We start from the raw sequence: 13,495 nt of genomic DNA on the forward strand, positions 1-13,495 counted from the left end.
TGTTTTGCTTCAGGGTCTGTATGGTTCTACCCACTTTACACCTATGGCTGTCTGGCTCGGTACAACACCATCTACAGATTTGCTAGCAATACCACAGTGGTGGGCGGTAATGAAAAGGGGCAATGTGTCAGCACACAGGAGGGAGATTGAAGACTTGACTGAATGCTGCACTGGATACTAAAACTAAAGAACTGATTGTTAACATCAGGAAAGGAAAACCAGAGGTGGATGATCCAGTGATCATTCGGGATCAGAAGTGGAGAGGGTGAAAAAATTTAAGCTCTTGGGACTCACTATCTTGGAGGATCTTTCCTGGACCCAACATACTAATGGCATCATGAAGAAAGCACATCAGCACCTCTAGTTCCTCAGGAGTTGTCGGGGGTTTGGTATGGCATTGGAAACCCCGGCAAATTTCTACAGAGGTGCGGTGGCAAGTGTGCTGACCAGCTGCATTGCGACACCAATACTCCTGAATGCAAAGGCCTGCAAAAGGTAGTGGGCACAGCCCAGGACAAAACCCTCCCCACCATCAAGAATATCTTCAGGAAATCCTGCAGCAGTAATCATCAAGGATACACACCACCCAGCACATTGCTCTGTTCTCGCTGCTGCCATCAGGAAAGGGATATAGATGTCACAAGACTCGCACCACCAGGTTCAAGAACAGCTGCTACTCCCCACCATCTGACTCCTGAACAACAAATTAATTTAAGTACTCTTACTTTTGCCCTTTATTGATTTGTTTCCTCTCTGTATTGCACAGTTTACATTTCTTTATTTGCTTACATGTGTGCATTGTGTCATTTTTTTTTGCACTACCAATAAGTGGTAATTCTGCCTCACCCACAGGAAAAAGAATCTCAGGGTTGTACGTGATGTCATGCATGTACTCTGACAATAAATCTGAAATTTTAAATCTGATTGGATCTCCTACTCATGGAATGAAGTTTGACCACAACCTTTTTATTTCGAGGCAAGATTGCTTCCAACTGAGCCACAAGTACGTGAAAGACACAGCTTTAATCTGGCATTTAATCAATGATCTGAATGGAGAATATACAAGCCCCACATTGACTGATTTCTATAGGCCTGAATTCATGACTTTCATAAGTAGCCCCAATCAGTCCAAAAACACTTCACATAATTGTGAGGCTTTTTTTTTTGTTTGTTATTTACTTCACTCTTTATCTCTATTCTTCAGAGTACTGTGCCACAGTGATATAGAATTAAGTCGTTGATCTTGTCCTAAGCAGTCACTGTGGCATCTGAAATGTAAAAGGTCATTCCAGTGATAGAGTTAGAAAGTGAAGATCCCAGCAGGTGGGCCACAGAGTTAAGAATAACAGAAAGCAAGAAGCAAAGTCGGTCTGAAGAAAAGATCGATTGTATGTGTGAAGACGTAAAAGAACAAACATCAAAGAGGCAGGAACATTTGAGCGCAGAGAGAGTAAAAGAAAGTTAAAGGCACAAGGATTGATAGCAAAATGCCAGGAAGTGCAAGATCAGAAAGAAATAAAAAGGAGGGCTTTCTTTCGGTTCATCCATTATTACCTTGTGGTCTATTTTCCAGTTTAGGATTTTGTGTTTTGAGAATTTTGGATTGCTCTGCGTCACAGGATAGTTGGGCCTATGATTCCTTGATGCATTTGTATCATTGTTGCAGTCCCCAGCATCCCTACCACAAGTTAAATCATTCATGAAGATGCACACACACACACACACACACACACACACACACACACACACACACACACACACACACACACACATACACACACACACACGGACACACACACACATGGACACACATACACACAAGGACAGACACACACAGACACATGCACACGGACTCACACACACAGACACACACACAGACACACATGGACACACACACAGACTCACACACACACATGCACACACACACAGACTCACACACACACATGCACACACACACATGCACACACACGGACTCACACACACGCACACACACACACACACACACAGACTCACACACACACATTCACATGCACACATACACATGGACTCACACACACACATGCGCGCACACATACACGGACTCACACATACACACAGACTCACACACACACATGCACACACACAGACTCACACACCCACTCACATGCACACACACTCATGCACACACACACACAGACTCACATGCACACACAAGTGCACATTCTTGCACACCTATACATCAGCTTTCACACAGTACTTAATAACTCACATTATATTACTAATTATCAAGTTTCAGATAAGTAATTCAAGAAGGTAATTTTAAATGCATTTAAGTCTATATAAAATAAGGATTCCTGTAATGATCTCTGAAGACCTATCCTAGGGCTATCACATCGATGCAATCATGAAGCAGGCTTGCCATTGGCTATATTTTGTTAGGAGTTTGAGGTGATTTGGTATGTCACCAAAGATTCTTGCAAATTTCTTAAGACGTAACGTGGAGAGCGTTCTGACGGAATGGAGGTGTGTCTAATATGGAGGTGCACAAGACAGGAAAAAAAAAACAGAGAACTGTGAACTCGGCCAGCACCATGATGGGCATTAGTCCAGTCCATCAGCATTTTTAAGAGGTGCTTCCTCAAGAAAGTAGCCTCTATCATGAAGGACCTTCACCAGCCAGGCTGTGCCCTCTTCTCACTGCTATCATCAGGAAGGAGGTGCAGGGGCCTGATGACACACATTCAAATGTTACAAAAACATCTTCTTCCCCTCTGCCATCAGATATCTGCATGGACAATGAACTTATGGACATTGTCTCACTTTTTCTTTTCTTTTAACCAGTTATTTATTTTTTAAAAACCTTGTATTTACAGAATCCCAATTCATAGTAATTTTTGCATTTTGTGCATAATTCTATTGGAAAAAAAAACACATTTCAATGACAATAAACCTGATTCTGATTCTGCGAAGATATATCCATTGTTACTGTCGGAAAAAAAAATTAACCAAAGTGTTTCTTCGGTGAAAGCTCCATTTATAAATAGCTCTTGACCTCTTTAACATACTGCCCAATGTACCCCACACCCTCTAATAAACCTTTCTTTGTGGAAGACATGCAGAGAAAGTTACAGTGAACTCTATGTAAACAGCAGTAGTGGTTATCTTCAGAAAATGGCAGAAATGCTCTAGTCCAGGGGTTCCTGGCAAGTTAAACAGCATTAGAAATATAAAATTAATTGATCCAGGTAGCAGTGGTTATTGATTCACTATTTCTGTAAAAAAAAAACGGCCCTCCAGTATCACTTTCCAACAGAATTTCTTTCTCTCTCTTAGCAGATGGGAGATTTCGAGTTAAATGGTCAGAATCATAAACAGAATTTATTATCTTGAACATGCTGTGAAATTCATTGTTTCGCAGCAAAGTGCAAATATACAAATATTTGAAATAGTTCAAGAAAATCAGTTAAAGTGAGGTAATGTCTGCGGTTCAATGACCATCCAGAAATTTGATGACATAGATTTCCTTGTACAGCTGGGTGTTCGCCTTCAAGCTCCTGTACCCTTTCCCTGATAGAAGCAGTGTGAAGAGGACATGGCCTGAGTGGTGGGGGTCCTTGATGATAGAGGCTGCTTTTGTAAGTCACCGACTATTGTAGATGCCCTCGATGGAGTGCAAACTGGTGTCCATGATGTCACTGGCCAAGATAACAACTCTTTGGAGTTTTTACCTGTCCTGTGCATTGACACCTCCATACCAGACAGTGATGCAATTGGTCAGAATGCTCCCCACGGTACACCTGTAGAAATTTTCAAGAGTCTTTGGTGAGATACCAAATCTCCTCAAACTCCTCGCAAAGTATAGCCGCTCTTGGGCTTTCTCCATGATTGCATCAACATGGAGACCTCAGGATAGATCCTTAGAGATGTTGACATCCACGAATTTTAAGTTGCTGAGCCCTCGATGAGGACAGGTTCGTGTTCTCCTGAGTTACTCCTGAAGTCCACAACAGTGTGGCCATATTTCATTTTTGAATGCAAAGGGTGTTCTGGTAATTAATTTTTAAGTAAAATCAAACACCAATCTGCAGTTCAAATTCATTGTCACCTGTACCAAGATGCAGTGAGAAAATGTGTGTTGTGAGCAGTCCAGCCAAACATCTCACACATAGCACAGTGAGTAAAAGAGTTGTCAGTTAGGACAGAGCTAAGGCAGGCCTGGATTAACCATTAAGTAAAATAAGCACATGTTTAGGGCATCAAGGGAAGGGGGCACCACAGAGTTTGTTCCAGGGCCAGATTTACCATGGTCCAGCAGAACTGGGGCCCCACAAAAAGGGGGCATGCATAACAAATAAATATATATACATACACAGGTTATATTTACTATAGTTGTGGGGTCTGGCCTGGATGTTTAATCTATTATTTCACATTCAGCACTTATTGAGTCTTAATGTCTTGTCAGTTAGACAATGGACAGGTCGCAGGGGAACTATTGTTGCTTAGGGCATCAGTTGGCCTTAATCTGCCCCTGAGCAAAGGCAACATCATTTTATGAGTCCTGAGGTCCATTCAGGACTGTGTAAACAGGAGGAAACTGCAGTACTTGCATCTGGCGGTGAGCGGCCTCAAACTTGTGAATCTTCTTCCCAATGGGAGGAGGGAGAAGAGACTGCGTGGCATAAGATATGCCTTTTAATATGTTGGCTGCGTTTTCTAGGGCAGCAAGAAGTGTAGGTGGAGTCGAGAGAGGAGAACGGGGATTGTGTGACGATATGAGCTGCATTCACAGCTCTCTGTAGTTTCTTGCAATTATCTGAAAGCGTTTCAACAATATTGTTGCTCTCTTTTTTTTCCTCAATAAAAGTTACTTCTTGAACTCATAAGAGCTATTTGTTATTTTAATGCCATGGTTAACACATCGAAAATCCTTCTGTGTTGTAAATGTTGCTTAGCGACCAGCCATTCCAATTAGAGTGCCTCTACAAACTATCTAACCTACAACTAGTCATACAGAAACCAGAGAGTGTCAAGAGAGGAAGTTTCCTCAATATTACACTGTTGTCCTGTTTATTTGTCTATTTGTTATTGTCGCACTGCCTACTGAACGAGTTGGGTTAACTGGGCCGGCGCACAAAACAAAGCTTCTTACTAAATTTCCATACATAGAGCAGTAAACAATTCAATTCATGATTCTTGAGTGAAGAGAGTGACTGGAGCTCATTTTGCACTAACCTCCTCCACACCCCGCTACAGGGTCATACAACTCGCTGTCCGAAGATTTGAACTCACTGGAGGAAAGGCTTCAGGCCAGGCAAGCAGACATGACTCCTCTCCGAGGGTGGAGACGAGAAAATGCAAGGAAAGTAAAGCATTCAATTTGCCCACCTCAGCCACAGTTCCAACACTGCAAAGTACTGAGAATCAGTCAGTACCAGATCCTCCAGGAGATCTGCTTGCCATCGGAACCCTCACAATACCTGGTTCCTGGAATACTTTGCTTCAGTTTGAGAAAAGCTGCATTACCTTACATAATGAATAAAATATTAACTGTCTCTGTCTCCACAGATGCTGTCCGACCTGCTGAGTGTTTCCAGCATTTTCTGGTTTGGTTTCCGACTTCCAGTTTCTGCAGGGTTTGATCTTTATATGCTATCTTCAATTACAGACTATAAAAATGCTGAATCAACTAAAGAAAATGATGACCTTTTCAACACTCAAGTCTGTAGCTTCTCAAATCAATGCCTCACAGTGGAAAGTACGATAGATAAACGCGATGACGACTGAATTTTAAATAGGATATTTCTTTAGCAGCTCAAAGGTTACTTCTTGAACTCATAAGAGCTATTTGTTATTTTAATGCCATGGTTAACACATCGAAAATCCTTCTGTGTTGTAAATGTTGCTTAGCGACCAGCCATTCCAATTAGAGTGCCTCTACAAACTATCTAACCTACAACTAGTCATACAGAAACCAGAGAGTGTCAAGAGAGGAAGTTCAAAGAAAGGGCGTAATATCTAGCTGGTGGTTCCAACACTGTATTGATGTGTTTCAATGCTAAACCTTGCAGGAACATTTAGTTTATATTAGTTGTATAACTACAGGGTCTGTCCCACTTTATAATCCTTCAATATTTCCAATGTTCTTGGATGAGACTTTACACAATCCTGGGCAAGGATTATTTATTCCTGAGCACGAGAATTTACAGTAGAGTGTTTAAGTTGCCAGAGGGAATATTTTCTTCCTCTCTAGATAAAATAAAGTTGCCGAATAAGTCTTTATCTTCACCGCTTTAAAAACCAAGTCTTTGAACTTACTTTTATATTTTTCATGGCCACTAGTGCTAAAATTATAACATTTTCAAAAAGCGTTAGCCCTAAGATTTATCACCAATTTGTCAGGTGAAAGAGCATAAGAAAGATTTTTATCATTGCTTCTGAGAGAGAGGTCAATCTGAGATCAAAATAGCAGGGAGCTTTTGGGTCATACAAAAAATCAAAGCCATTGATCTGGGAGCAAAGGTCACAATATGCCAACTGTGATGTCATCAGGAAGTCCTCACCAATAGCCACTAATCACTTAAATCACAGTCTAAGATACAATGTATTCCCAGCAACGGACACTGGCAAACAAGATTCATGATTACTATTTCTTGTCATGTACATAAAACTCTTTCTTTTGTTTGGCCTATGGAGGCACGCAAGGAGCTGTTAGCACAGCACTGCCGTCAAGACAGGAAATAGAAGCAAAGGGGAATCTCTACAGAGTCGTCGAGTGCCCGTGGGTCCCGCCACCTCCTCCGATGTCGCTGCCTCTTGCATCCCCGTCGCCTCTGAAGCCATAAGACCTCCTGCCCAGTCCAACGGTGAACTCGAGCTCAAGGCATCCAAATCCCTTCCCTGGTTCCGAACTCCCAAAGCTCTGGGAATCTCTCAGCATCAAGGACCTTCAGGAGTCCTGCTCACCATCGGAACCCTCACAAATCCTGGGACCGATGCCTGGTACCCTGAATATTTTGCTACAGTTTGAGATAAGCTGCAACTTGTTTATGCGCTATTTTAAATGTAAGTATTTTTTAAAAACATAATTCACTACATGAAATCACTTTGCTACATTGTCACAGGCACGAGTTTGCACATTCTCCTCGTGACTGCGTGTGTTTCCTCTGAGTGCTCTAGTTATCTCCCATATCCCATAAATCGTGTATTTTCATTCCATTAACAAAAATTGGTGCACTCCTTTACAACATAAACAGTGTAGTGGAAATGGCCTTCTAAATAGGCCAGGAGCCAAATAAAATGAAATGATTCTGAAGACTGTAGGCTGCTTATTCCATTATATTGATAACTTGGGGCCTAAAAGCATGTCGATTGCAAGCTAGTGAAGAGCGATGAAATTTCATTCAAGCCTAACGAGATACTGCTAGTCTTCAGAAATGTTCTCAGGTAACATTTTCACTTCAATGTAGATTTGTAATCATTGGAACTATTATTAATATACAGTGGCACAACATGGCAAGAAACAAAATTGCTTTGATATTTTCTTTGTTGACCTAGGGACTACATAGATCACCCAGTAATCTATGTAATTACATTAGGAGCATGAGGCCCAGGGCAAGCCAAGAGTTGGTTGACTTCACGTGCTGTAACTACTGGTTGCCTTCAGTGCACTAAACGTTCAATCAGAGAATTTTAGCTCAAATCTTTCTTGTCCCTTGATGAAATTAAACAGCCACTGCATCAAACATCAACAATAACAACATTCCCCAAAGGGCATAGAAAGGAACCCATTGAATACCAATAATGAAAGATTTAGTCCTATCATTTTGGTCGTAGCGGTTAACACAATGCCTTTACAATGCCAGCGATCGGGACCCGGGTTCGTATCGCGTGCTGTCTGTAAGGAGTTTATACGTTCATCCCGTGTCTGCATGGGTTTTCCCTGGGGACTCCAGTTTCCTCCTACCAGTCGAAATGTACCAGGGATCTCAGTTAACTGAGTGTAATTGGGCCTGTGGACCGAAGTGACCTGTTACCATGGTGTATGCCTAAGTTTTTTTTAAATTAAAAATTAATTAGATCTCTTGGGCATACTGATTGCAGGAGAAGGAGCAAGCTAGATTGTTCAATTGTACATCGTTGGAGGTTCATGTTCCAAAAGCACATAGTATACACTAGAGGAACTCAGCCAGTCTCGCAGTATACATTTCCGACATTTCAAGCCCAAGCCTTTCTTCTAGGTTTAAGCAAGGCAGGCTTACCTTGAGAGCAGCAGGGAGTAGAGATGGAGAGCAGCGAGAGAGATTCTCACAGAACTCCCTTCGAAGTGAGGAGGAGAACTTCTCTGGGGTAGGCATCCCTTGAGGTGATGTCGCATTGAAGCAACTGAATGGAGCAAAACACAAAAGTCTGCAAATGCCGTGATTGTGCATCCACAGGAGGTAAAGATATATTACCTACATTTTGGCCTGTCTACTTTTTGCTTATACCTTGAGTTTCTGTTGTTAAATTAGAATACACTTTTACTAGTTAACATCTTGTAGAGCTCGTCGAAAGAACCAAAGACTTGTTGATCCAAACCAAGGCTTTATCAGCAAAAGACAGGAGCTCTTCACAGGTGGCCGACCAGTCCAGAATGATCCGACCTGGCTAGGGACACAACCCTTTAAGGCCCAGACAGTAGGCGTGGCTAAGCTCTCAGCCAATCGCTGTTAGCACAGTCATTATATACTCTAGATACTGTAACTATATACACTATATACATTGGTGATAGATCTGTACTATCACACATCTTAAGCCACATATCTACCAAATATCAAATTCATCCAGTTTCTCAATCATTAAAACAGTAATATCAGACTCAGCATGTCAATAACAGCTTATTCCCGTCCACCAACAGATTTCTGAACGCACAGTGAACCTATTGCCACTACCTCACATTTTCTGTTTTTTTCCAACTAGTTGTTTTCTTTATTTACATCCTGTATTTACACAATTTTTCCCCTTGTCGTGCCCAATACTGATGCTGCAAAATGGCAACTAACATGCCAGTAAACTTGCTTCTGATTCTAATCAAGAAAGGTTCTGAGCAGAGTGTCATTACTGGCTTTCCAGAGCCATGTGTCTATGGCCTTGTAATGTCTATGCTAGCAATTTAAATTAATACATGGAGGTTCGCAACATTTATGTTGATGGTTTTTTAAGGAGCCAGAAACCTCTCCTTACTGTAGGAACCACCTCCATGAAACCTGGACTGAAACCCAGTTGCTCCATTTGATTGTCCCCTCTGAGTTTGCAAGGGCACAACTGGTCTGGAAGAAACTAGAAGTGGATTGAGGATTCTATCGAGGTTTAACCAAAAAAAAGCAGAACTTTTCAGATCAGAGGGTGCAGATGACATTTACCAGGATGTTGCCTGGATTGGAAAATAAGTCTTGCGAGGCAAGGTTAGCAGAGCTCAGACTTTTCTCTCTGGAGCAAAGAAGGATGTGAAGTGACTTAATAGAGGTCTACATGATTCTAAGAGGCATAAATAAGGTAGACAGTCAGCGTCTTTTCCCCAGGGCAGGAGTAGGAAACATCAGAGGACATCTGTATAAAGGGAAGTAGTGAAGTCAAGTTTATTGTTATCCGATTGCACAAGTATAACCCAACAAAACAGCGTTCTCCAGTCCTTGTTGCAAAACATGCGGACACACAACCAGGCATAATGCACATGCAGGACAAGTGTTCATATATACAAATAAATAAATAAATTCATGAATGTGAAAAATCTCTGATGGTTAATGTGAGCAGTTCCTTTGGTCGTTCAGAATTCTCACGGCCCCGTGGGAAGAAGCAGTTCCCCAGCCTGGTGGTGCTGGCTCCAATACTCTTGTTTCGGGGAAACATCCAGGATAAGTTTTTACATAGAGAGATGTGGGTGCCGGGGTAGTGGCGGAGGCCAAAAAATCTGGGGAATTTAAAAGACAGGGACATGGATGAAAAAGATAGAGAGTTATGAGGTAGATGGGGTTTTGATTATTTTTTTTATATAGGAATATATAGGTTGACACAAGAGCTGTAGGGCCTTACTGTTCTATGTTCTGAGACAAATGGGTGAGCAATTTTGAACAGGTTACCCATTATCATTTAACAGGCAATTTTATTTGTAAGTTTTTGAACAAAAATATTAGACAAATAATTTGTAAAATTAGAAAGATTGTAATTAATTATTGGTGGAATAAAGGAGTAAAGATTGTGCTTTATTCTGCAGGAAACATATTTTCATACTTTAATCATAATTAATCACTTTTTAGTCACACGTTCACAAATACCTTTGTTTAATAGTTCCCTGGAGTCTTTGCTCTAAATGAGGTGTAAAAATCCAAGCCACAAAAAAATAGCACGCAGCTCCAATCAATAGTCTCTCACTACTGCATCGATTAACAACAATATTGTTCATTTATTAATTATGAAGCCAGATTTCATGTATAAGGTGAAGATGGCTGATTTATCTCCTATTATGAATTAGCATTCCCATTAGAACAAAGGACTAACTGCTTGCACTCATAATACCATCTTGAAAATCTGATAGAGATTTAAGCCAAGTGATAGCCATTTACTTTCTAATTGGTTACAGTTGTCGTTGGGTTAACTGAAATCTCATGTTCATTGAATTCTTTCTGCTTTATGTTCAAGACTAGCAGGCTAGGCTGGAGAATATTATTAACGATGTGACATGATCCAGGGCTCTGATTCAAAATATCATGAATTCTGTGATACATTTCAGCTCAAATTATTGATATATATGGCCAGGTGAAGATTGCAGATGCTGAAATCTGGAGCAACATGAAACTGCTAGAGGAACAATCCAATGGCATGAATGTTGGGTTTTCCAGTTTTAGATAGTCCACACTCTGATTTGGTTCTGCTGCTTCCATCTGTTCTCTACTGGTTCCATTTTCCTAGCCAGCTGCAGTACTTGATTCACACTGATCCTCAGCCTCCCACTCGTGGTCCCTTCCCCTACCCCTTGTTCCACTCCAACTCTTCCACTTTCATTGACCTAGTATCCTATCACCTCTTGGCTCCTCTCTACACCCTCTCCCATTTTTTTAAGCTTGTTATCTTCCATCCCATTTCAGTATCAATATTGGGTCTAAACTGTCAAGTGCCCATTGGACACAAAATGGATTGCGACATCAGTTAGCTTACGTTGATCTCATTGAATGATTCCCTGAAATTCCTCTCGAAAATTACCCTCCAAGCCTGCTCCCTCATTCATTATGATCATGGCTGACTGACCCAATTGATCCCTCCAATGTCACTGTTTGCTCAAGATTCCATCAACTCCAGTTTCTTTTGTCAAAAGAAAGTACAACCAGGTGGAGGCCACTGGACCTTCCAAACTTGTCAAGATGATCATCATAGGCTGAATGCTGTAAGGTTCTATGTTCTGTGAGCATGGCTGATGTACACTGATCTCAATTCCTTTTCTGTGCCAGATCCCTATGACCTGTCAATTTCTTGCTCCAGAACCCATCAATCCTCCAATCGTTTAAATATTTATTTCGCTCCACCATCAATATTTCCAGTGATAAAGTTTCCTCAACTCTCGGAGCTCAGAGGATCCCACAGATACACTACCCAAGGCTGTATAGACTGATCTGCCGCTGAGGGGAACAAAACCACCTTAAGTGAAGTCCAAGGGTTTTTGTTGCTATTTTGCAGGGTATTCATGAGGCCTCGTGCGGAATACTGCATATAATGCTGGTCCCCTGACATAAAAACACATAACGTAATATTGGAGGTAGAAAGAGGAGATTCACCTGGGAGGAGAAGTTTGTCCTACCAAGGGAAACACAAATGGGACTGAATTTCTTGTAGTTCGGAAGAATGAGGGGTGACATTCAAAATTCCTAAGTGGATTTGACAGGGTAGGTGCTGGGATGTTTTCACCAGTGAAGGATTTCAAACAAGGGGACAAGGCTCAAATTATTTAAAACTGAGGCACGCTGAAATTTCTTCTTGCAGCCCATTTCTTCTCTGATGTTTTATGTCTTATGAATTCGCTGCTCCAGTAGGACCTCAATCCTTAAAAGTATTTAAAGTGGAGGTGGATAAATATTTGATAGATTTGGGAATAAAGGGGTTTGGAGAAATAATGTAAAGAGGAGTTGAATGAGGGAGCAGGGTTGGAGGGGAATATTCGAGAGGAATTTCAGGGAACCATTCAATGAGATCAATGTAAGCCAATTGATGTCGCAATCCATTTTGTGTCCAAGCCTGTGGGTATGATGGTTTTCCCTCTTTTGAACTCCCCTTCCAAAGCTCTTCTGACATGAATGTGGAAAAAGAAAGGTAAGTAATTTCACTTTGTTCTACTTTATTGCGTTATTGGCTGCCTTCCTTGAGCAATGAACTTTTATTGACAATTAACTATTTTCTGAAGTTGACTTTTTCCTTTATATTGAATGTGTCCTGCACATTCAGACATTCAACAAAAACTATTATGTGAGTCAAGTTTAAAATTATACTGTAAATGCCATTTTATTTCACTTTAATCAATGCAACACCAAGTTCTTTTATGAACCATAATTGATGGGTAATGTTCAGATGAGAAGTTTTATCATGATTTTTTTTTTCCCAGGTGAGAAAAATATTTCTTAAAAGAGCCTTTCAACTTAGTGAACATCTAAGTCTCTTCAGCTCCTTTCAGAATGTTCTTTTACCTTCATTTTCTGTCTCTTTTGAATTGGTTTGTAGGATTCCAGGAATACACAGCGATCGAGAATTCTGCACACTCCATATATTTCTTTAGACAACAGATATGACTCCCTTCCTTTTCAAAAAGTGACCAAAGGTGGTTTATTTCCATGTCATTTTAGCAAAACACTGAAAAGCACTAGAAGTAGCGAGTTTCCACATGCATGTGGTTCCATATCATTACGACTGAACAGTGGAATTGCAGAACAGTTCAGCAATGGATTCACTCCTAGGGATCACAGAATTTAATACTACTGCACTCCATACCCAGATACTGCAAAAAAATTAAACACCTTTGTTACTGACATTTCAACTGTACTATTACGCCAAAGGAAAACCCCTTCACAAGATTTGAAAATACATTAGTGAATAGTGTAGACATTGAATATTATTGACTCTGGAAACACACAAAAAAATTGCATATAGTTCTCCACAGAAAGCTGGTGACCTTTGCTGTGTCAGAGATGGTGATGATAATAGCTTTCAGTTCACTTCACCCAATCCTCATGTGCAGAACTAAAGCGAAGAAAATTAATGATTGGGTTGAAGGTGAAAAGGGAATTGCCAAATCCAGATCAGGCAGTTGAATGCCAAAAGCAACTCATCATCAGGGAGACAAGATCATCTTATTTGGACGTAGTTTGTAATTCCCCAGCAGAGGTCACAACCTCTTCTCACTGCTGCCTTCAGGGAAAAGGTTCAGAAGCCTGACATTCTGTATCTCTAGGTTCAAGAACAGTTATTTTTCTCCCCAATCACTCTCAACCTCTCG

General features: G+C 40.9%; 1 long non-coding RNA gene across 2 annotated transcripts in view; it reads left to right on the top strand.

Annotated features, from left to right (window-relative positions):
* The first annotated feature begins 6,573 nt into the window (after positions 1-6,573).
* LOC138756533 (uncharacterized) overlaps positions 6,574-13,495 on the top strand; it is a 47,759-nt gene continuing 40,837 nt past the window's right edge. For both annotated transcript variants that reach the window (XR_011353136.1, XR_011353137.1), the window contains exon 1: positions 6,574-7,041. This is a non-coding gene — a long non-coding RNA (uncharacterized lncRNA). The remainder of the gene's footprint in view (positions 7,042-13,495) is intronic.

This window comes from Narcine bancroftii, chromosome 3 (assembly GCF_036971445.1).
Source record: "Narcine bancroftii isolate sNarBan1 chromosome 3, sNarBan1.hap1, whole genome shotgun sequence".
Lineage (NCBI taxonomy): Eukaryota > Metazoa > Chordata > Chondrichthyes > Torpediniformes > Narcinidae > Narcine > Narcine bancroftii.